This window comes from Haliotis cracherodii, unplaced genomic scaffold, assembly GCF_022045235.1.
Source record: "Haliotis cracherodii isolate W230 unplaced genomic scaffold, xgHalCrac1.p SCAF_2, whole genome shotgun sequence".
Lineage (NCBI taxonomy): Eukaryota > Metazoa > Mollusca > Gastropoda > Lepetellida > Haliotidae > Haliotis > Haliotis cracherodii.
The window spans coordinates 1,355,729-1,381,803 of NW_027266275.1; the positions used below are offsets into that span (position 1 = coordinate 1,355,729).

Below are 26,075 nucleotides of genomic sequence, written 5' to 3' on the forward strand. Positions count from 1 at the left end.
GTCTGTGGCATGTAAGAAAAGTATATGGTCTATATATGGTCTATATATGGTCTAAATATTGTCTATTTATGGTCTATATATGGTCTAAATATGGTCTAAATATGGTCTATATATGATCTATATATGTATGTATTATTTAAAATTGTTCACATTCATGTTGTGTTCTGACTGAAACCATTGATTGTGAATATGTACAGAAATAATCATGGCGTTTCAGTATATATCTGCAGGGTGTAGAGCGCGTACTATAACAGGTTGTTCAAGCTGCAGCCGTGAGGCACGAAGACGTTACCCCCCACTGCTGAAGGTCACGCGCAGCTTCATTCATCTCCTTGTCAGACTTCATCCATCATCTCATGGCGCTTTTTCTAATGCTCGTTATTAGCTACTGATACGCGGTGCGGCGTCCACGTGGAAAGAAATGAGAAGCTTGCTCCCTATTTCGTAAACTTTAGAACATCATAAAATAGAAAATTGCGAATAGGTAGATTGTTCCAAGGCGATTCAAATACCACAAGCAGTTGCTCCAGCTCACTGTATATATCTTCCAGGTTATTTCACTCAATAACGTCACACGTGATAAGGTCACTGAGTGAGAGAGTATATACAACCGACCAAAAATAAGGCAACTAATGATGAGGATGCAGTTGTCGTTGAGGTGTACATCCACAATACCGAGTCGTTGTATTTGAACACAACATCTATCACTAATGCAACTGAACTTAGCACGCGCTTAAAGTGACTTCGAGAGCATATTCCAGTGAACAGACAAAGCGGCGGGTTGTGGGTTGTGGGGTAGGTGTGGTCCTGCACCATGACCGTGGACTATATTTATTTTATCTAGAAATGCATACAAAGGCAAGTCTGGCCAGCTCAAGTTAGCTCTATTCTGAAATCAGCATAGTGAAATATGTTTTAGAGTCAAGAAGGATATTGTGTAATATAAGATTTCAGAGACTAAATGTTAGTCTAGGGTAGGAGGTATGGGGTAGGTTTATCCCAAGTTTCCCGAATGTTTGGGTAACACGGGGGTTGGTGTTGCAATGTGACGGGGGCGTGGGAGGCCCTTAAAATCCAACACCTAGACGCAAAAGATTCGAATAAGCTCCTAACGGGAAGGCGAATTTAACACCTTCCGTTGAAAACCGGTTCCATGCAGCCCGTCTGAGAAAGTAAAGTGTGCCCCTAACAGTATACCATAGGCGGCAAAGAATAGGGTGGGCTAGGCAACACCACGGACGGGATGTGCGCCATTGGACGTTACACCCTATATACAGGGGAATCAAGGTTTTGGCAGAAAGCGTTGTTGGCGACGTAGCGGCGAGCGGTATTCCAGGGCAACAATTCTTGACCATGATCGGTATAGAGGCGGCAGTCACATGGTGTGGGGCGGTATCACACATGACACATGAACTGATTCGGTTATTGTGAATGGACATTTGACTGGCCAGCGATATGTGGACGAAATGTTGCGTCCCGTTGTTCTTCCATTCGCTAGAATTATCGGCATATATTTCTGACTGCAAAATGGCAATGCCAGACCATATCGTGCCCAGGTAGTCCCTATTATCTCCGATAGGAAGGTGGGCATTGGACAGGCCAGCTATGTCCCCTGCCATGTTCCCTGCCATGTCCCCTGCCATGTCCGCAACAGAGCATCTGTGGGAATTTCGCGGGCGGGGGTAGTACGCCTGAGACCCAGCACTCTCCAACGTAGCCCAGTTTGGGGTAGCTCTTCAGTCGGAGAGGCAGGCAATACCAGGGGCAACCATACACAAGTTGATCAACAGTATACCATCAATGTGTCCTGCCTGTGGACACACCAGCTATTGATCTACACGCCCGAAATGATTTTGTTTAGACATTTTCACGTCCCGACACAAATCAATTATTAAAGACATTTTAACGTCATGACACTGACACTATCATTTCGTCAGTTCCCTCTTTTGTCGTTTGTGCTGTTACTCGCAATGTCACAGCAGATGTTTCGTCATTCGCCATTACTCAAACACCTCACACCACAGTTTGTATGCAGCTATTCCCCGACTCTCCCACAGCATGTACTGTTGAACATCGCACTCTGCAGGGATCGGTGTGTCCACACAGGCTCCCCAGACACTAGCCCCGTCGTCTTCGGTGTCGATACGATTTTATCTAGATAATTGCAGTATGTGATTAAACCTTCAATTCCATTAGCAAGTCACGGTTCTCATTCAGAAAGACTGATAGGGCAAGGCGCACCTTCCGTCTCCCAGCACAATCCCACGACGAGGACATACTATCGCTATGACAATGCACATCGGGGCAGTGTTAACTCTGGTATATCTCTGTATCATCAGGTGGTATAGTAGAAAGTGTAGAACCAATGGGGAGAGATGTGGCTACTGGAAGAGATACTTGTATGTATCAGCACGTGCCGATACGTCACATTCACATAATCAAGACAACTCTGTGTTCACGGACCAATACAGAGTACATGTGCCACGTGTCTCACCCCTCCGACAGCAACAACACACAGAGCACGTCCACTTCACAGCATTATGCACAACTCACGGTTCCGCCATTCACTGAAACTGTCTCTTCCACATAAGGAATCAGGGCTCGAGCCCTCACGACATGTCACATCAAAACAAGTATATTCCTCTCAGGTGGGACACTGCCCCTGGCGAGTTTCAGTGTGCGAGTACAAGTGCATATTCTTATCTTTCTACCTGCGTTTCTTAGGTGTATACATGTATTAGGAAACCTGGAAAGACAAGAACAAAGGTCTTCCTCCAATATGCATCATTTATATCCTAGGATGGAGTTACAAACACACACACCCTCCACCACCCCCCCCCCCCCCCCCCAGACCCCCCCCGCCCTTACTCACCCACCCCGGGGATATCAGTGAAACATGTCAGACGAAGACCTGTGTCTTTCTCAATGATATGATGTGGGGCATAAGGAATTATTCACTTGAAAATACAAACGTCATCAAAACATTACCCGTCACTTGGGCGAGGTGGAACGACAGGTCAAGAGTTTTGCCAACTGGGCTCTCCATGAATCCCCACCACTATTACCCACAATGTAGATAGGTCACCAGACCAATATTCATTGATGAATTTATAATAAATCATCTCATTTATAACATACGACACATTATGCCGCTCTGATAAGACAAGCTTAAATATTTCTCAGTATTGTAATGTTGAATTTGAATCAAAACATTTGCTCGAAAAAGAGTTACGTATAAATAATTTTGATAGTGACCCGCGCATTAATTCAAGAATTGGTTCAATCGTTATATTCAAACTCGTATACACATGAAATATATAAATGAATATATGAGGTAGTGATGCCACAAAAAGGTTTTCCTGTTAAAGATACAGGGACCCCCATCCCCCCAATAAACACTTTCACAGACATAATCCATCAAGGTCCCATAGGCTATAAAATAACACTGAAACCTAAGGCCCAAAACACATCTATGATACCCTACTTAAAAACAACAACATCGAATAACCATTTCTTATGTTGTTTGATAGGCATTACTTAGAAGTTGACGTCTATCTTGTCATTTCTTATGTGTTCAATCTTTTGCCACCATCAAACATTCGTTCACTCGACAGGTGAGAAAGATATTAACTAACTTTTACTTTTTACATTTCAACTTTTCAACGTCAGTACTAAATAATGCACACTAACGTCTGTTAGTCATTTCACAACAACATCATAATATATCTACCAGTTTCAAATCGTATTTATGAGAACATTATCCTCATATTAAGAAACGCATCAAATGGAAACAAACACAAATAAAGGTTACACCTGTTATATAAACTAGATATGCCTTAAGTACATACAGCTATCCCCTGTATTGCTCTGTGTGAGATATATGTGTGTTTCCCCTACCTGGGTCACGTATCGCGGCTCCCCCGGGCTGCAGGGTGGCACCCTGAGACTTGGCTCCGGCTCCCACACAACTCTCCCACTATCAGCATTTGCTGCCACACAAAGTTGACAACTTTCAACACAGGGGCTCCATACACTTCACAGCCCCTTCACTGGGAGGGGTACAGTTCCGGAAATCTATCCAAGGTTTTACAGAATACTGGTAGTAAGGAGACGTGTGTTTCAACCTTACACCCACAGCCTCGGCTAGCCGTGTGTCTGTGTGTCACTCACGGTATTCCTTGTGCTCCGTGCAACAGAAAATCCGTGTTCCCCCTCGCTGTGACACCAATAGCCGAAGCCAATCAAAGACAAGAACTATTGCCCGATGAGACGTGGGAAGCGGGGATTTGTCAGATCGAAGTGTAATGGTCTCTCGTGAGCGTTTCCGCCTTGTGTAGCTACCTTAAATATCTCCAGTAAGAGTTCTATGTCCATAGTAGCCAATCACAGAACGGCATCAAATAATCGTATCGACATCCGTTCATGCCTTAAACGTATTTGACTTCACTGCATTCAAACCATTTTCTCTCTCCGGAGTTTCACGGCGGAGGAGGTAGCACAGCCCAGCTGGTGGTTTGGACGGACGGAATCTGTGCGGCTGATCTGTGGATATTCTCAGCTCGTGGCCGGGTGATAATTGATAGCTGCAGAGGGCACGTTTTGAAACAAAGCTAATATTAAGCATCGTGTAAAAACAGCACCTCGCTAGATTGGACAATAGCACATCGCTAGGCGCGGCAATATGCTGTGTAGAGTTGGGCCCCACTCCACATGTCGCCCCGATTGTGACTCTTGATTTGTTCCCCCCCCCCCCCCCTCACCCAACAAGGAAAAGTCAACAAAAAATTAAAAAAACGTGCTCAAGCAAGTTGCAGGCCTGCACCAGGTTCACCTAAAATATCACTCACTCACTCACTCACTCACTCACTCACTCACTCACTCACTCACTCACTCACTCACTCACTCACCCACCCACCCACCCACCCACTCACTCTCACTCACTCACTCACCAACTCACTCACCAACTCACTCACTCACTCACTCACTCACTCACTCACTCACTCACTCACTCACTCACTCACTCACTCACTCACTCGCTCGCTCGCGCACTCACCCACGCTCACTCTCACTCTCACTCACTCACTCACTCACTCACTCACCTTGCCATGTTGGAGATACGTGCTTCAACTCCATGATCGAGTTCATGCGACATTCACAAACGTGATCAGTATTCAGAAATAGTCATGGTAATTTCAGAAATTACGAAGTTTTAAACTCCTTCAAGTCAATTTACATTTATGTTAACAACTTATAATTAGCTGGTAATTGCTCCACGAAATATGTGCACGCTTCTTGTAACCTTTCCCCAATGAAATATATGCATGTCACATCAGGAGCCTGAGAGCAGGGGAAGGATATCGCCATGTGTACACCAATCACGCGCAGATGACGGTCTGTGACAATGTAATATAAGAAACCTAATTATCAGTGGTAGAATCTGCGATTAGTCAGTTAACACTACTGATTGCGTCCGTAAGACATGGTGATGTGATAGACTATGTCCTTATAGACAGCGAGTCATGGCGATCTGACGGACTATGAACTGGTAGACAGGGAGTCATGAAGATGTGACGGACTATGAACTGATAGACAGGGAGTCATGGCGAGTTCATAGTCCGTCACAGCGTCATGACTTCCTGCCTACCAGTTCATAGTCCTTCACATTGTTATGACTACCTGTCTACCAGGACATAGTCCGTCACATCGCCATGACTTCCTGTTTACCAGTTCATAGTTCGTCACAGCGCCATGACTTCCTGTCTACCACTTTATAGTCCGTCACATCGCCATGACTTCCTGTTTACCAGTTCATAGTCCGTCACAGCGCCATGACTTCCTGTTTACCAGTTCATAGTCCGTCACAGCGCCATGACTTCCTGTCTACCACTTCATAGTCCGTCACATCGCCATGACTTCCTGTCTATCAGGACATATCTATCACATCGCCATGACTCCCTTTCTATCAGGACGTAGTCCGACACAGCGCCATGACTTCCTGTCTACCAGTTCATAGTCCGTCACATCGCCATGACTTCCTGTCTACCACTTCATAGACCGTCACAGCGCCATGACTCCCTGTCTACCAGTTCATAGTCCGTCACATCGTCATGACTTCCTGTCTATCAGGACATATCTATCACATCGCCATGACTCCCTTTCTATCAGGACATAGTCCGACACAGCGCCATGACTTCCTGTCTACCAGTTCATAGTCCGTCACATCACCATGGCTCCCTGTCCACCAGTCAATATGCTGTTTTTTCTATTGTATTGTATGGAAGTTTTAAATTTTAAATTTTGTTGCATTTTAAACTGTATTAAATTATCATTTTCATTGTGAGTCATACTGTTGCCAGATGCTACGTATGTCACCTGACTATGTCATGTACACGTGATGATACTAAACCTCTCCCTCTGTAATATCAACAACGGATGTTCTCCCTGGCGTTGACTGCTGTGGTCCCACGACTGTCCTAGTATATGTGTACTTGGATGGATGATGACTTGTTTTTAAGTTGTATTAGAAAATCTTCACATTGTAATTGCCCTGAGCGCTAGGCAAACAAACAAAAAACATTGCCATTCACGAGACTCATTCGATACATTAAATATTATTATGTATTCGTATTGTTTTCTACAATATCTACAGATGTTGCAATATTGTGGAATATGACTTAAAACATTTTTTTCTTCAAATTTACGATAAATTCGCAGAATATTAATGATATGTTCTCCCAGGTAAACTTGTTCACAATTCCAGATTGTATTGAAATGTGCCCTTAGAAGAGTACAAGCATATGTTCTTCAAGAAGTTCAACTTGAACAAAACTTTCAACATCCAGTTTGTCAATGAGGGTGGGGAAGAATTCATTCGGTCATTGCTAAAATACTCCAGTGTAGAAGTACATATCTGTCTTCATCAAAGGCATGGTCACTACATTAAGAACATTCTCTAGGTGTAATGGGCCAGGAAGCTGTCTTAAGAGAGCATTGGATGCAATACTTGAGTTAGTGCTAGGTTCCATAATACATGTGGCTGTTTCCGAAAGGAGGTACCACAGGCCGCAAAACCTCATCAATGTAACGACGTGCAGTGAGATTTCCGTCGATGATGACCAGATCTGTCTTCTGGTCTGTCACCCCAGCCAATGACACTAACACCTCCATAAGGCTTCACTTCTTGGACGCAACAAAGTGCCACCCGTTTACCACGTCGTCGGTAGATTCCTGGCCCATCTCAGTCTGTTAACGTTAACGTCATGCCCTTGAAAGGTCGATAGGCACGGAGACCATACAGGGAGTGTCGTCTAGCAACGGTCCTTCTGCTGACTGGATGTCCAAGGCTGTTTGCGGACGATGACGTCACAGCCTGGACATTAGGTGAAGCACCCGTACTTACCGGTCTTCCTATGGGGTCGTGACCTTGGGTCTTCCACTCTTCGGCCTGTCTGCAGTACTGCCAGTTTACCTGTGACATGTGACAAGTCTGGCGATGGTGTACTTGAAGCAGCCCATGATCCTGGCAACGTGCTCCTCCATCGTCGCTCCCATTTGCAACATTCCGGTGGCTCTCTCCCTCTGCTCTGCGGTTAATGTTCGTTGTTTTAAAAGGTTCCATGTGATGAGAGAGTACCATCCTGTTCATGTGTTATACCACAATTTCATACGGGTAACTTTGGGCACATTTTGCATTCTTTAGTGAATAAATTCACTTTTCTCGCAAACTACGTGAAGCACGTGCACATGTTCCCAACTGTTTTCGTGCTGTTTGGCCAATTTGTTGAAAACCGACGACCATTATTTATTTGCTGGCGTTTCTTTTGCCCCTCAGTTTATTTACAAGCAGTAATATCAATGTGTCACATAATAATGCTGGTGCTAGTTTTAATATTATGAACATTGACTAAAGATAAGCATGCACATATAATATTATTCTATAGCAGAGTAGCATGAGTTTTACAGAGTCCTCCGAGGAATATTAGCCTTTATCTGTGTATCCTGGTAGTGTCCACATCCCTCGTCTCACTGTGGTTGCATCAGTGGATTGGTTTTGGCTATAGACCTTGAATGACTCTGGCAAAGTGCCGTTGAGTATTCTCTATCTGAAATAGTATCTTTACAGCGTATGCCTCTGAGCAGCTATTTGCCTTCATTATATCTCATATCGGCTATCCCATGTAACACCTACACCTGCGTTTAGCTGGTTTATATTCAACATACGTGGTAGAATTACGTCCCCGGGGCTTACTGTGAGCATACCAAGTATCCTGGATGCTCCCTTTTCATAGTTATAATTATGTTAGCCATTTTACTTCCAATAAGGTTTTAATTGGGATTTGAAACTTGGACTTGGATGGTACATTTATCAGAAACCAACAAGGGATTAGTTATTGCGGAGTTATACATGTCCACGCTCCCGTGTGATACTTCACCTGGTGGAATGTTAATATCTTGTAAACATATAGCCAGTTCAGATTGATATGTGCTCGTTATCTGCTTTTGCCCATTCAGTGTACAATGTTGTCTACATATTCCCACAAGTACTCCATTCAGTACGGAGGAGTAGTGACACATAGGAGGGCATGTTCGTCATCTGATACATCATAAGTACAACAATCTAACACAGCTGACTACTGAGGTTGTCAAGTGAGGTGATAGCAGTATGTCGCCAATAACTGACTCATGTAATTTGTCTACTCCTGTCATATCTGTTATTGAAATGCAGTAGTTGTAAACTAATGTGTACTGTTATGACGTCCGCCAACAGACGTCTGTTTGTTTAATGTGACTAGTTGCAGGTAAGTACAATCACGTGATGTTATGTAACATGCGACAGCCTTGCATAAACGGCCAGTCAAGTGGCAGGCTAGTTTCCTACTCCCACGTATGTCGTTTCTCTCTTAGAACCCAGCAACTCCTTCAAGTAAAACCTGGTCCACACGTACGTTACTTGGCAACCGATGATTGACAGCGTCTAAAAGTGATTGTCATGTGAAGTTAGGATATATTTGACAATGTCTGCTAAGACGGTTAAGAGCCATTAAGAGCCTTGGTGTTTACCAAGTACAGTAAACTACGGTTATAACGAACACGCTTATAACGAACTGACGGATATAACGAACTTACCTTTTTGGTCCCGACTTTTTGCTGTAGTTATGCTGTACATATGCTTATAACGAACTACGGTTATAACGAACTAAAATTAGTAGTCCCTTTGAGTTCGTTATAACCGTACTTTACTGTAGGTCAATTCAGATGGTGACTGCAGCCACCTGTGTCGTTGAAACCTGTGTCTCCCTAACGTCTGTTCCATGGTATAAAATCTCTACAAGTAATGTCAGAAGGCCTGAACGTCTTATTGGACATGACAGTTACAATCAGCGGAGTCAATATTTACTGACATGGTGAAGGTTTCAAATGTGGCATAGTGGTGACTCTGTTTCAATCGTTTAGCATATGATGCTGGCGAAAGTTTTATCTACTACAATGCTGGTGAGAACGATCAGACTGGCCCGAACACGAAATACACCCTCCAGTGAAGAGTGAGATTTAGCCAGATATCTTATATCCTTCACATTCTTCGTTGTGTTACGTTGTGCATGTGTAGACTCTGCGTCACGCGCTGTGTTATAAGTCCATAGTCGTTTTTGAAGTTCATACCCATGTTCTCTGTCGAAAAGATCAACGGCCATGCTTGAAGTTTAACAAGAAGTGGGAGGATGACAGGACGCGGCAGTGTAAAGGAAGGACATAGGTGATGCTGTAGGGAATTATATACTGGTGAAGGTCTGGACTTCACCGTGTCAGACTTGTCCCAGCAGATGTGGACTTCACCGTGTCAGACTTGTCCCAGCAGATGTGGACTTCACCGTGTCAGACTTGTCCCAGCAGATGTGGACTTCACCGTGTCAGACTTGTCCAAGCAGATGTGGACTTCACCGTATCAGACTTGTCCTAGCAGATGTGGACTTCACCGTATCAGACTTGTCCTAGCAGATGTGGACTTCACCGTATCAGACTTGTCCCAGCAGATGTGGACTTCACCGTGCCAGACTTGTCCCAGCAGATGTGGACTTCACTGTATCAGACTTGTCCTAGAAGATGTGGACTTCACCGTATCAAACTTGTCCTAGCAGGTGTGGACTCCATCGAATCAGACTTCTCCTAGCAGATGTGGACCACCGTATCAGACTTGTCCCAGCAGATGTGGACGTCACCGTATCAGACTTCTTCTAGTAGATGTGGACTTCACCCTGATGGACTTGTCTTAGCAGATGTGGACTTCACTGTATCAGACTTGTCCTAACAGGTGTGGACTTCACTGTATCAGACTTGTCCTAGCAGATGTGGACTTCACTGTAGCAGACTTGTCCTAGCAAATGAGGACTTCACCGTATCAGACTTGCCCTAGCAGATATGGACTTCTCTGTATCAGTCTTGTCCTAGTAGATGTGGACTTCACCGTATGAGACTTGTCCTAGCAGATGTGGACTTCACCGTATCGGACTTGTACAAGCCGATGAGGACTTCACCGTATCAGACTTGCCCTAGCAGGTGTGGACTTCACCGTATCAAACTTGTCCTAGCAGGTGTGGACTCCATCGTATCAGACTTCTCCTAGCAGATGTGGACCACCGTATCAGACTTGTCCCAGCAGATGTGGACGTCACCGTATCAGACTTCTTCTAGTAGATGTGGACTTCACCCTGATGGACTTGTCCCAGCAGATGTGGACGTCACCGTATCAGACTTCTTCTAGTAGATGTGGACTTCACCCTGATGGACTTGTCTTAGCAGATGTGGACTTCACTGTATCAGACTTGCCCTAGCAGGTGTGGACTTCACCGTATCAGACTTGTCCTAGCAGATGTGGACTTCACTGTATCAGACTTGTCCTAGCAAATGAGGACTTCACCGTATCAGACTTGCCCTAGCAGATATGGACTTCTCTGTATCAGTCTTGTCCTAGTAGATGTGGACTTCACCGTATGAGACTTGTCCTAGCAGATGTGGACTTCACTGTATCATACTTGTCCAAGCAGATGTGGACTTCACCGTATCAGACTTGTACAAGCAGATGAGGACTTCACCGTATCAGACTTGCCCTAGCAGGTGTGGACTTCACCGTATCAAACTTGTCCTAGCAGGTGTGGACTCCATCGTATCAGACTTCTCCTAGCAGATGTGGACCACCGTATCAGACTTGTCCCAGCAGATGTGGACGTCACCGTATCAGACTTCTTCCAGTAGATGTGGACTTCACCCTGATGGACTTGTCTTAGCAGATGTGGACTTCACCGTATCAGACTTGTCCTAGCAGATGTGGACTTCACAGTATCAGACTTGTACTAGCAGGTGTGGACTTCACCGTATCAGACTTGTCCTAGCAGATGTGGACTTCACTGTATCAGACTTGTCCTAACAGGTGTGGACTTCACTGTATCAGACTTGTCCTAGCAGATGTGGACTTCACTGTAGCAGACTTGTCCTAGCAAATGAGGACTTCACCGTATCAGACTTGTCCTAGCAGATGTGGACTTCACAGTATCAGACTTGTACTAGCAGATGTGGACTTCACCGTATCAGACTTGTACAAGCAGATGAGGACTTCACCGTATCAGACTTGCCCTAGCAGGTGTGGACTCCATCGTATCAGACTTCTCCTAGCAGATGTGGACCACCGTATCAGACTTGTCCCAGCAGATGTGGACGTCACCGTATCAGACTTCTTCTAGTAGATGTGGACTTCACCCTGATGGACTTGTCTTAGCAGATGTGGACTTCACTGTATCAGACTTGTCCTAACAGGTGTGGACTTCACTGTATCAGACTTGTCCTAGCAGATGTGGACTTCACTGTAGCAGACTTGTCCTAGCAAATGAGGACTTCACCGTATCAGACTTGCCCTAGCAGATATGGACTTCTCTGTATCAGTCTTGTCCTAGTAGATGTGGACTTCACCGTATGAGACTTGTCCTAGCAGATGTGGACTTCACTGTATCATACTTGTCCAAGCAGATGTGGACTTCACCGTATCGGACTTGTACAAGCCGATGAGGACTTCACCGTATCAGACTTGCCCTAGCAGGTGTGGACTTCACCGTATCAAACTTGTCCTAGCAGGTGTGGACTCCATCGTATCAGACTTCTCCTAGCAGATGTGGACCACCGTATCAGACTTGTCCCAGCAGATGTGGACGTCACCGTATCAGACTTCTTCTAGTAGATGTGGACTTCACCCTGATGGACTTGTCCCAGCAGATGTGGACGTCACCGTATCAGACTTCTTCTAGTAGATGTGGACTTCACCCTGATGGACTTGTCTTAGCAGATGTGGACTTCACTGTATCAGACTTGCCCTAGCAGGTGTGGACTTCACCGTATCAGACTTGTCCTAGCAGATGTGGACTTCACTGTATCAGACTTGTCCTAGCAAATGAGGACTTCACCGTATCAGACTTGCCCTAGCAGATATGGACTTCTCTGTATCAGTCTTGTCCTAGTAGATGTGGACTTCACCGTATGAGACTTGTCCTAGCAGATGTGGACTTCACTGTATCATACTTGTCCAAGCAGATGTGGACTTCACCGTATCAGACTTGTACAAGCAGATGAGGACTTCACCGTATCAGACTTGCCCTAGCAGGTGTGGACTTCACCGTATCAAACTTGTCCTAGCAGGTGTGGACTCCATCGTATCAGACTTCTCCTAGCAGATGTGGACCACCGTATCAGACTTGTCCCAGCAGATGTGGACGTCACCGTATCAGACTTCTTCTAGTAGATGTGGACTTCACCCTGATGGACTTGTCTTAGCAGATGTGGACTTCACCGTATCAGACTTGTCCTAGCAGATGTGGACTTCACAGTATCAGACTTGTACTAGCAGATGTGGACTTCACCGTATCAGACTTGTACAAGCAGATGAGGACTTCACCGTATCAGACTTGCCCTAGCAGGTGTGGACTTCACCGTATCAGACTTGTCCTAGCAGATGTGGACTTCACTGTATCAGACTTGCCCTAGCAGGTGTGGACTTCACCGTATCAGACTTGTCCCAGCAGATGTGGACTTCAACGTATGAGACTTGTCCTAGCAGATGTGGACCTCACTGTAAAGGACTTGTCCTAGCAGATGTGGACTCCACGTATAAGGCTTGTCCTAGCAGATGTGGACCTCACCGTATCAGGCTTTTCCTAGCAAATGATGTTGACTTCACCGTATCAGACTTGTCCTAGCAGATGTGGACTTCACCCTGATGGACTTGTCCCAGCAGATGTGGACTTCACCGTATCAGACTCGTCCTTGCAGTTGTGGACTTCACCGTATCAGACTTGTCCTAGCAGATGAGGATTTCACCGTTTCAGACTTGTCCTAGCAGATGTGGACTTCAACGTATCAGACTTGTCCTAGCAGATGTGGACTTCACCGTAATGGACTACCAGATGATGGGACCAGTTGCCTGTGTTTTTTTCATCTTCTGTTTGACTGGAACCGCTACATTGTACTCGTTCATCAGTCAATCACTCCCCAACTCTTTGGTGAATAATAGTCTTTACATTCTACAATATCCCAAATGTAATTGTAAAGGTTGTTGTGAAGGTAGCCTTACTGGCGGAATGGCATATATTATACTATAGCCCTCCATAGTCTACCTTCAGACAGACCCGTCGGGCGGACATTGTGTTCGTTCATTTAGTTGAGTGCACCGTAGTTTTCTCACGAAAACACAATGCACAGAAGGCAATGTCATAATGGTGTCCTGTGGGCTTATCAGACATGGTATTACATGGATGCAGACAGGATCATGTATTTATTGCGCATGTAGAGAGGCCGCATGTCTTCTTGGCCGTTCTGAATTCGGACTGCACAATTACCCCTCTCCTCTTAAGGTGAAGGTTGTGATAGATGTCCCCCCAGCTTCCCCCATTAGTGCAGCACGTCTGGCCATCACGGCTCTGGAACTATTTTACCGAAACCTCCAAGTCAAGATAATTGATGGATTATGCAGTCACCGATCTTTATTGTACTGTTCAGATGATGATGGTGCAGGGGGACTTCGCAGTCGCGGGACGTCCCTGGGGGCGCCACAACTGCCGGATCTGTATCTTGCTGACCAGTCACTGACCAATCACTGACCTGTCCTGCATGATCCCTTGCCTCCTGTATCTCGTCTCATCAACGCCATCTATACATCTCATGGATAATTGTTTATGATACGTTGTTACGGTCGTACGTGAAGTATTTAATTGAATTGACGCAGAAGACACGTTTAGATGTTCCAGCGCCTGGATTACACACAGTGTCAGTATTAACTGTCCCTATCAGACCCCCGTCCAGCATCACCCGCATGCCTCGTACCTGGGAGACTCCTGACTTCACACTGCCCACAAGATATGATAATTCACCAAGCAAAATAAACGCTTCAAAAAAAGTTTAGCATACCAATTATTTAATAACATCGTATTCTGAATTTTCTGACGTACAAAAGAAACTTTACCAACTGAAAATATAAATTTCAGACAAAGTATAATTTTTTTTCGATGAAGTCTATTCCAAAACACATAATCTAAATACAACAATAATGTATGCAGAAAATGTTAATCGTCTGTTACATGTTTGCGAGATAACACGCGAAAAAGTGAACAACACGTGCACCACGGACAACTGCAAATGCACGTGCGGGTAAGGGTATGAAACGATTGCAACGGCAAGTCACACATCCACAGTGATAAAAAAAACCACAAATGAAATGCCACAGTCGAACAACGTGAACGAGCCCTCGGTATGGTACAGATGGGAGCCACCCACGCCCATATTGCACGAACCTTCGGTTGCTCCCGTGTTGCCGTTACCAACTTGATGCAACGTTACAGACAGACATGGCGGACCGCTGACAGGCCAAGAACAGGCAGACCCAGGGTGACCACGCCCCATGATGACCGGTACATGCATACCTTGCACCTCCGAAATCGCTTCCAGACAGTGACGTCATCGGCGACAAATGCCTTAGGTCACAGGGGTAGTCGACAGACAGTGGCTAGGAGACTCAGGGCTCATGGAATCAGGGCTTTTAGACCATACAGAGGACGGCTATTAACAGCGCAACATCGTCGTCTGCGATTGAGATGGGCCCGGACTGTACGACGTTGGCAATGACGTGACTGGCAGAGAGTTGTCTTCACTGACGAAAGTCGATTCTGTATGTTTAGGGCTGATGGAAGACAACGTGTTTACCGCCGAAGGGGTGAACGAACGGCGGCGTGTTGCGTGCAGGAGGTCGTACCATATGGTGGAGGGAGTGTCATGGTGTGGGGAGGGATCTGTGGGCAGGAGAGGACACCGCTGGTCATCGTTGACGGAAACTTGACAGCTCAGCGTTACATGGATAACATTCTTCGTCCAGTTGTACTACCATTTCTCCAACAGCAGCCACGTGGTGTTATTTATTAGCATGACAACGCTGGAGCCAATACGGCCAAAATTGTCACTAACTTCCTCGCAGCCAACAACGGCAACGTCCTGCCGAGGCCTGCACGCTCACCCGACTTGTCCCCCATAGAACACCTCTGGGACTTGATGGATCGTCGTGTCCGACAACGACCACACTCTCCAGCCAACCCGCAAGAACTGATCTTGGCCCTCCAAGACGAATGGCGTCAAATCCCACGTGACCTCATCAGACGACTGAATTTTTCTGTGCGTCGAAGAGTTTCTGCGTGTATTGAGGCATTTGGTGGTCACATACGATACTAATGACTTGTTATTGAACGTGAGCGATTATTTATGTACTCTGCCTATTGTCCATGATTCTGAAAGCTCGAGTTTTGTATCACACTTTGGGGGGCTCTGACGTCATTCTCGGTCGCGGTACGATTGTCATTTTCAGTGTTGATTATGTTGATATTATATTGATCTTCTCAATACACTTTACTTCATGCACGTATGTTTTGTTGTTTGTTAGCAAGAGTGATTTAAAACTCTGGTAAAGTTTCTTTTGGACGGCAGTTTAGATATATATATATATATATATATATATCTATCTATCTATCTATCTATCTATCTATCTATCTATCTATCTATCTATCTATATATATATATATATATATATATATACACACTCAACAACAAGAGTTCCCGTGACACCAATATTTTAGTGCATTTTTCAAACAAGTAAAGTTTGGTTTTCAGTACTGTAGTACATGTATTGAATCAAGTCACAAAAATGCAACTGCTACAGAAAAGCATGCATTCCATGCAAAAATTGACTTTTATGCAAGCCCCATGCATTTAAAACATGGGCGTTAACGGGATTCCAAATGCATTGTTCAGCATCGTGCTGACAACAGCCACTCAGAAAAACAACAAAATTACGCAATTATTCAACATTACGAAATGCCACGCCTCTCCGAAAATGAGCGTCTCCGAGCCATTGGTATGCTTGAAGCAGGATCAAGTCAACGTGATGTTGCAAGACAATTTAACGTCCACAGGAACACCATTTGGTGTTTATGGCAACGTTGGCAACAGACGAATGAGAAACCATCCTCGAAGTGGCAGGCCACGGGTAACCAATAATCGACAAGACAACTGGATTCGAACAACACACCTACGAAATCGATTCCAGCCAGCAACAGTGACTGCAAGAAGCACACCTGGCCTTCGACGAATATCTTCACAAACCGTACGTCGTCGCCTCAGATGTGCAGGAGTTGTCGCCAGAAGACCCGCCAGACGTCCCATTTTGACAGGAAACCAACCGTCAAGCACGTCTACGGTAGCGCAGACAGCGTCTACGCTGGACGTCCATGCAGTGGGGACAAGTTTATTCACTGACGAATCTCGTTTTCACCTCAGCCACAGCGATGGACGGATTCGAGTGTACCGATTTCGAGGTGAACGTTACGTCAATCACTGTGTCATGGAAGAAGATCGGTTCGGGGGCGGCAGAGTTATGGTATGGGGTGGGTTTACAGCAAGACAAAGGACCCATTTCACAGTGGTAGAGGGAAATCTCAATGGACAGCGCTACCGCGACGAGATCATCGGCCCTGTTGTTCTACCGTTTTTGCGTCGTCATGGCCCAGGCATTACCTTTCAACATGACAACGCCTGGCCTCATATTGCCCGACTTGTTCAGGAATCCCTTCAACAAAACAACGTGAATGTCATCCCGGCTCGCTCCGCTGAACTCTCACCAATGGAGCACATGTGGGATGAGATGGATCAGCGCCTTTGACGTCAACGTGTTTCACAGACACTCCAGGAACTTCGAAACATGCTCCAGCAGATATGGACGGATATCACACTTTGTGCGACGCCTGGTCCATTTCATGAGACGAAGATGTGTAGCTTGCATTGCAACCAGAGGTAGACACACACGCTATTGATTTGTAAATTGCCATTTTGGCATGTTCATGTTCATGTTTTCTGAAGTCAGTATGGCAAATTTGACCATTTGAACACTCACAGGAGTCTTTTATCTGTTGCAAACCGAACTTGTTTCAGATTTGGTAAAAAACTTAACTTTGCATTTAATCTTATTCAATGTCACAGGAACTTTGGTCACTTGGTCAGCCCTTGACGGGAATGTGGTTCAGACTCTTCTGATACGGAGGAGGAACATGAAACACTTATAGAGACCGAACATTTAATATTCTGGCGTCTGGGTCTGGAATGTTTGCTTGAAGCAAAATGTATTTTTCTGTCTGCGCTACAAGATATATGAGTAGGAGGGTGGACAAACATTGAGGCTAGGCTCACGATACATTGTCTTCAATTAAATAAAAGCGAGAAAACCCTTTCTATATCCATAAGACACCGCTGCAACAAACAGAGTCGACTGTTCGATTCCGACTATATCATGTGATCATGAATGCCCATAAAATAGTGATGACACCAGGTGTTCGCTAAAAGGTGAGCGTATCTTGCCCCGCTGTTGGCATCCGTTACAAATACATGCAAAGTCAAGACAATTGGACACCTGAAAACCACGGAACATATGGTACAAGTCAAAATAGGGAATTGCTTTGGACTTCATTCTTGTTACTCATGCGTCAAATTGGAATTGGCCTCCACATGTCTATCATCAACGTTTTGAAAGCTTACCGAGGATTGGAATATTATAACTTTGATCAAACAGCTTCTGAGCAAAAGTCATATGGCGATGTTTGAAACGTTCACCAAACAAATGTGTTTCGAAAACCTGAGAACGAATTAGATTAGATTCATCCCCCTTATAAATAGTTCCAACGAACCATACTTTTGCCGAGACATTCCGCTACAGGACAGTCTAGGACGGTGCAACCTTGATCATCTCTATAACAGTACTGCCTCGTTTAAAATACATGACGCTTGCATCGCAGCCTCAACGGACTTTTAGACCAAGGAATAGGCAATATTACATAATCGTATATTTGAACGCTATTGAGTGTGACAATTCTTCGATTTGGCTTTATGGTGTTAAACAGGTAAAACGACAAACTTTCTAAATGTTATCAGTTACCATCGCTTAAATCAGGGATGCGGGAAGCCGCGCAATCAGAAGATCCCAGTTGTTGCGTCGTCATAGTTGGGGTTAACGCCTCCGGTCAAGCAGTTTCTGCAGCATATCGGCGGTGTGGTTTGAATAATGAAGATGGCACCAGCATCATCAGCATTGTTTTTACCCCTATTCATGGACGTATCATTATATCAGGCTGCCTATAATAACAGACTCGCTAAACGTTCTTGTCATCAATATTTGTATTAGATTCTTGGTTTAGTCTCTGGAAGTCAATTCTATAGTAGGAAATGTATTCAGACGTTGTTTTGTTTTAGCAAACTAAATACGTAAATATGTGTGTCTCAGCAGGAGACAAAGGGGCCTTATGGGTGCTAGGATACAATTGTGCTGTGACGTCATAAAGAGGGACGTTTTACTTCCGGAAGATATGGCCGTGTGAGGACTGTACAAGAATATCATATTTTTCTCTCGTTTGTTCGTAATAATAATAATAATAATAATAATAATAATAATAATAATAATAATAATAATAAATATTTCAAAACATCTCTACGTCCATTAAATTATAAAAAAACCCTTGTAATTACTACACAAATATTTTTAAGCATGATAAGCCTGTGAAAGGGACTTTGCAGAAAATGAGTCCAAGTGTTTGATGTCTGTAATAAATATAAATTGAAGCTTATAAATTGTATTTTAAGATGCTGTTTTAAAATATATTTAGAATCCAAAATATGATTTTTCGCCCATATGGTCCCTTATATCATGAGTGGTCACATATGTTCGCCGAATTATTTGAACATTCTATAGAGTTTTCTTTGATCGCTTTACAATAAATAGTGTTTCCCTGTACTGGACCGGTAGCTGGTCTTCTGCAATTGATAAACTGCACTAATTAAACTCAAGCATTGAAGTGTTAGACGTGTGCTCAGTTCGGATCACTTGTAGTATACTGCAATAGAACACATCTTTTTCAGGAACTTTTACATGCGTAGAGTGGCATCTATGGCATTAAGTGGACATGTAGACCACTAAAGGCGGCAAGAAGAGTACTTGACCGGCCTCAGCTCTTTGTCACGTCCCTCAGTCAAAGTATATGCCTAGTTATAACACTGGAGCAGCTGGTAGTGAAGGTGATGTTTCCTATAGTTTCCTGGTCGCTGTATCCGTCACTGAGGACGCCAGCGGATGAGAAGTGTGAAGGTGTGAGGTGAAGTGCCACCCCCCCCCCCCCCCCCCCCCCAGGAAGCTGCCTCCGGCAGCTGATGCCCCAGTGATCCCCCGAGCGGAGGCCATCATTACACACGGCACCACCCCACCTGTGGACATATCAGTTGTAAGATCAACTTCAATGAAAAGGCTATACGGCGTCAATAATGTTTTCTGAGACCCCTGGTGTGTTGTAGGATTAATTCACATCCCCATTGGATGGTCTAAACTGTTATTGTACCAATGTGTATGGAACGACCTGTCACCTAGGGGCTGGTGTGGGGGAAGATTACTCATTGCGGGGAAAGCAAATACTAGTAGCCGATATGCATCTTTTCACCAACTAATGTATGTTTCGGCCATTGCCAGGTACTAAGTCAGTTGGTTACAGACTCTTGTCATCCCTTCTGTCCAGATCCTGTGTAAAGGCTTCTGTTTGTGTGTTGGCACTACTTTCCCCGGGGTCTCTTGTTATAGGGCACGCCTCACTCGACTTGTTTGTAAGGGATCATATTTCGGGTGATATACGTTGTATATTAAGGATTCAGATCCATGGTAGGATGTTTACATCTCTCACATAGATCATATGATTTAGCGCGTGAGTGTGTTTAAAGCCACTTGAACAGTATTAAAGCTAGTTGACGGTGTGTCAGCACTATGACTGTGGTTCATCTCTCTGACGTTGTGTCAGCTCTTTGACGGTGTGTCAGCTCTTTGACGGTGTGTCAGCTCTCTGACGGGGTGTCAGCTCTACGACGTTGTGTCAGGTATATGACGGTGTGTCATCTCTCTGGCGGTGTCTCAGTGCGTGTGTCAGAGTGTGTCATCTATATGAAGTTGTGTCCAGTAAGTGTCTATGTGTTAGCTCTATGACGCTTTGCCAGGTATATGACGTTGTGTCAGCTCTTTGACGGTGTGTCAGCTCTTTGACGGTGTGTCAGCTCTCTGACGGTGTGTCAACTCTATGACAATGTTTCAGCGGTATGTCGATGTGTCACCTCTTTGTCGGCATGTTAGATATATGACGGTGTGTCAGCTCTATGACGTGGTGTCAGCTCTGTGACAGTGAGTGAGCCCTATTGGAGTGTCTCATCTAGATCACATTGTGTTCTCTATATGACGCTGTGTCAGCTCTATGACGCGGTGTCAACTCTATGACGCTGTGTCAGCTCTATGACGATGTGTAGCATTGAAGTAGACATGAACGTTGTATTACCTCTCGATGTTCGTGTCTTCTCACTGTATTAAGCCTATCGCTAGCTCTTCAGGTCTCCTCAAGGAATTACGTCTATATCTTGTTGTTCACACATACTCATTGTATTAGCCAGTTTGTAGTTGTCACCTTACTGTATATACGTCTACTCATTGTATTTTGTCTATATGTAGTTGTTTACGACGACTCGTTGTATTACGTCTATCTCTAATTGTTCATGTCGACTCATTGCGTTACATCTATCTGTAGTTTTCCATGTCTAGTCACTGTATTACGCCTATCTGCAGTTTTCTATGTCAACTCATTGTATTACGTCTATCTGTAATTGTTCATGTCGACTCATTGTGTTACATCTATCTCTAATTGTTCATGTCGACTCATTGTGTTACGTCTATGTCTAATTGTTCATGTCGACTCATTGTGTTACATCTATCTCTAATTGTTCATGTCGACTCATTGTGTTACATCTATCTCTAATTGTTCATGTCGACTCATTGTGTTACGTCTATCTCTAATTATTCATGTCGACTCATTGTGTTACATCTATCTCTAATTGTTCATGTCGACTCATTGTGTTACGTCTATCTCTAATTGTTCATGTCGACTCATTGTGTTACGTCTATCTCTAATTGTTCATGTCGACTCATTGTGTTACGTCTATCTATAATTGTTCATGTCGACTCATTGTGTTACGTCTATCTCTAATTGTTCATGTCGACTCATTGTGTTACATCTATCTCTAATTGTTCATGTCGACTCGTTGTGTTACGTATATCTCTAATTGTTCATGTCGAGTCATTGTGTTACATCTGTCTCTAATTGTTCATGTCGACTCATTGTGTTACATCTATCTCTAATTGTCCATGTCGACTCATTGTGTTACGTCTATCTATAATTGATCATGTCAACTCATTCTGTTACGTCTATCTCTAATTGTTCATGTCGACTCATTGTGTTACATCTATCTATAATTGTTCATGTCGACCCATTGTGTTACATCTATCTATAATTGTTCATGTCGACTCATTGTGTTACGTCTATCTCTAATTGTTCATGTCAACTCATTGTGTTACATCTATCTCTAATTGATCATGTCAACTCATTGTGTTACGTCTATGTCTAATTGTTCATGTCGACTCATTGTGTTACGTGATTGTCTGAGTGTTCATGTCGACTCGTTGTGTTACGTGATTGTCTGAGTGTTCATGTCGACTCATTGTGTTACGTGATTGTCTGAGTGTTCAAGTCTACTTCAATCTGACGATTTCACGTACTCATCTGCTGTAATATGTTACATTAATATTAACAAATACTCGATTCTTCGTGTGCTCGTGTTTGGTCTCATGCATGCTGTCAAATCCAGCCCCTCTCCAGCGTTGTCATCACTGATATAAGAACAAGATGTAAACCCTCCTGCTTTCTGAGATATACTGTTAGATGAGCAAACCCAGCTAACTCTTCTTCGTTAAACAGACGTCCTTTTTGCTATTACCGTAGTTGGAAAAGTCTCTAAACATTTAATGGCGGGCGATAAGCTTTTTCCTTGAACCATATCTTTTTGTCTATAAGCTGATTTACCTGGTAGCTGGGTGATGATTGGTCCTTAACATAGTGCCTGTTCGCTGATTCATCCTTAAAACTGTGCCTGCCTGCTGATTCGTCCGTAACACTGTGTCTGTGTGCTGATTCGTCCGAAACACTGTGTCTGTGTGCTGATTGGTCCGAAACACTGTGTCTGTGTGCTGATTGGTCCGAAACACTGTGTCTGTGTGCTGATTGGTCCGAAACACTGTGTCTGTGTGCTGAATGCTGATATGGAAGAAGACTTGACATCATTCGAAACACCAGCCTTCTCGTATCGTACTTAATTGTAAGGAAGAAAGCAAGGCTGCCAGTGAAGATAGCTTGGAGCTGAGAGCGATATCAAAACGATGACGCAAACGTTGTTCTTGAGTGGTTTAAAATGACTGATATAAACACTTTCTGTGATCAGACATCAAACAAACACGTTGGCTCGTGTCTTAAATGATGTCTGTGACATTCCTCGGGAGACACAAAAATCGTACACCTTTCGAAATAAGTCTGTTTCATGGCTTAATCTATGTTTTCCAAAATTCCTTTGAAATGTATAATTGAAGTATATAGTGTAGAAATGGGTTTAAATATATGCAGAATATTCAGGAATGTGGGCAGGTTTTCCCCAAAAAGATGGAACACTCTAGGGGGTCGGTGAAATTTTTTCAAACGTTTGATTGCGTTCAAGCAATTTCGTGCAGTTTGGACAACATTTACACCATCTCAATGTTCAATAATTACCAAACATTTGTAGCAGTATGATAACCAATGAATCATGAACAGTATTGAAAAAGGACATAAATGTTTAAATGATATTGAAACATTCCACTTCCTTCAATCTATCACTGATTCTTTTACATTATGTAAATTTCTTCAGTGTGTTAGTTAATGATCACAGAAAATATTTCAAGAAATTCACATATGATGCACTTCATAACGTCACACATCACTTGATATGAATATTCTGTTATTCGTTGTCTAAGCAAATTAGTTTTTTTCGTCAGGCATCTGTCATGGAAAAAAAATATCCAACATTTCTCTGTATTTTCTCTTGGCAGTTGGATTCACATGTGATGGAACCACTCCAAAATAATTCAGGCGTTCATTCCTTTCCAGCTGCCTGGCCTCCTTTGAGTCTGTATAATGTCTCTAAGACACTGCTAAATTGTGGGTCAACTTGTGCATGTTTTGGGTCCTCGTGAAAATACATAGCCACTGATGTTTGACCATAAGCTCATGCTTGACTGTCTGTATGGCACTGTAAGTTTCAATATTCATGTTGGTTGACTTGTCATCAAGAATGCCCCCATGATACTGAAAATGCTTTTAAAATAGGATAATCAACACCGGCTCCTTTGAAATCGACACCTATCATATGTGTTAAGTTCAGAGGAGTGGGAGTTGAGTGTGAGTTCACGTTAAAACATCATTACCATACACTACACTGTTGTTGATAATGCACTGCTGTCGTCAGGCGGTAACCTTGAATGGACAATGTAAAGAAAGAAATCTTTATCAGCTCAGTGCCCGATTCTATAAACAATGAAACAGAGAATACAAAGCATATTGAAATGTAATATGTTCGGGTTAATAGTAGCATTTTCAATGAGTCGATTATATCAACATTAGAACTCCTTGTTTCCATCAAAAAGGTGTTCAATGGCGCCGACAGTGTATATTTATAATAGCTAGAAAAGGTATAAATACGGATGACAGTCACACATTCACCCTGGTAAGAAACTATATTGTACCATATAAATGTTATGCTTGGAAACACGTTTTCTTAATAAGTACAGATTCTAGTACTTTTGGGGTTGAGTTTTTTTCAATTATTTTTCGCTGCTTCGATTATTTTCTCGTATTTTCGAATATTTTCTCGTTATTTCAAGGGTTTCTTTTAAAAAACCTCAGTATTTCGATTTTTGTTCTCGACATTTCAATTAATTTCTCGTTGGTTCGATTATTTTCTCGGTATTGCAAGTTTATTTATAAAAACTCGATTTCGATTTTTGTTCTAATTATTTCAATTATTTTCTCGAAATTATGGGTTTTTCCTCGTTACTTCGATTATTTTCTCATTGTTTCAATTATTTTCTCGAAATTTTGAGTTAGGAATAAATTTTAATTGAACTAACGAGGAAGTAATCGATGTATCGAGAAAAAAAATGAAATTTCGAGTTTTTGAAATAACGAGAAAAAATAATGGAAATTACGAGATAAATATAGACTCATGTTAAGCTTATTTCCATGCTTATAAGCATATTTAAACGTGCAGACATATTCATTATCGAAACGGGAACCAAACATATTCAAAATAAAGAATGTCCCAAAGCAAGTATACCAAGAGTTGTAAAGACTATGAAAGAAAAACAAAAGCATGTAAAAAGTCAATATGTATTATTTCATTTGACTTGAGTTTTAACATAATGTATAAAAGTATTCGTGTTATCCGAAAACACACTTTACCACTGACTGAGACAAAAAGACAAACATGACAAGTTTGACAATATCAATCTTGTTCAGCATGAATTTAAAATGTAAGAAAGCAAATTCAAAATCAACTTGTCCGATTGTGTCCACCTTGTGCATTAATGCCAGCTAAGCACGACGACGCATGGATGACGTTAAACGTTGGGTGACGTTGGGGCTAATCCGCGGCCATTCCCCAAGGAGACATTGTTCCAGTTTTTAAGGCTGACTGGAGCCGCTGGTCGTCTTCTGATCTGTTGGTCAAGGTGATCCCATAAATGTTCGACTGACCCATGTCAACCTGTTACGTCGGTGTTGACGAGTTATCATCACATCGCGGTAGGGTGACGTGCTCTTATACCACATTCACTTAATATGTTATACACTGTCTGTCGACTGACCCTGTGTTCCAGTGCTGTCGCTGCAGTTACCGTCGCTGTAATTACGCAGTTTCGGAGATGGTGTCCGAATGTGGCGTGCATTTAGTTCTATGTAGCCCAAAGACCTGGCTAAATGCACGATTTTCAGAAATATAGTCAGTTTTTCCTGATTGTCTTCGCCGATTACATTTGGTTGTATTCCTACGACATATTTACGTCTTAATTCATATTGATTTTTTTATCAAGTTATCAATATAGTGGAAAACTTTTTTGCTGGTATACTTTTTTCCGGACATTTGTTTATAAAGATTCATGACTCTCATGTTTGGCAGCTTTGTGAATAAAAGCGACAAAACCTTTTCCATTTTCATAATTGTCATTATACGATTCCGATTATATCATGAGCATATGCTTATGAATCACTGTTAAATAGTGATGATACCAGGTGTTCCCTTGTCAATTGAATGAATTGTCAGCCTACCAGATTTGCTTCATTACCACGGGATTTGGAAATAGCACCTACGCTAACATCTAACAACTATGACAGTCCGAACTCACTGGATGTGCACATCTCCCACCTTACAAATAGAACAGTAGTTGTCCCTCCTAGAGCTTTGTTGTGTGAAATTCAGTCTGTATCTATTCCGGAGCTACCCAGTGGAGAACAAGGTGACCCAGATGACACGATGCTGATGACACGGACCCGACAAGGGAAGAGATACCG

At 43.3% G+C, this 26,075-nt stretch overlaps 1 protein-coding gene across 2 annotated transcripts in view; it reads right to left on the minus strand.

Moving 5' to 3' along the window:
- Positions 1–4,166, minus strand: part of LOC139468606 (RYamide receptor-like) — a 53,600-nt gene extending 49,434 nt beyond the window's left edge. For both annotated transcript variants that reach the window (XM_071250726.1, XM_071250727.1), the window contains exon 1: positions 3,898–4,166. The gene's annotated coding sequence lies outside the window, so the exon portion shown is untranslated. The remainder of the gene's footprint in view (positions 1–3,897) is intronic.
- Positions 4,167–26,075: the final 21,909 nt, after the last annotated feature.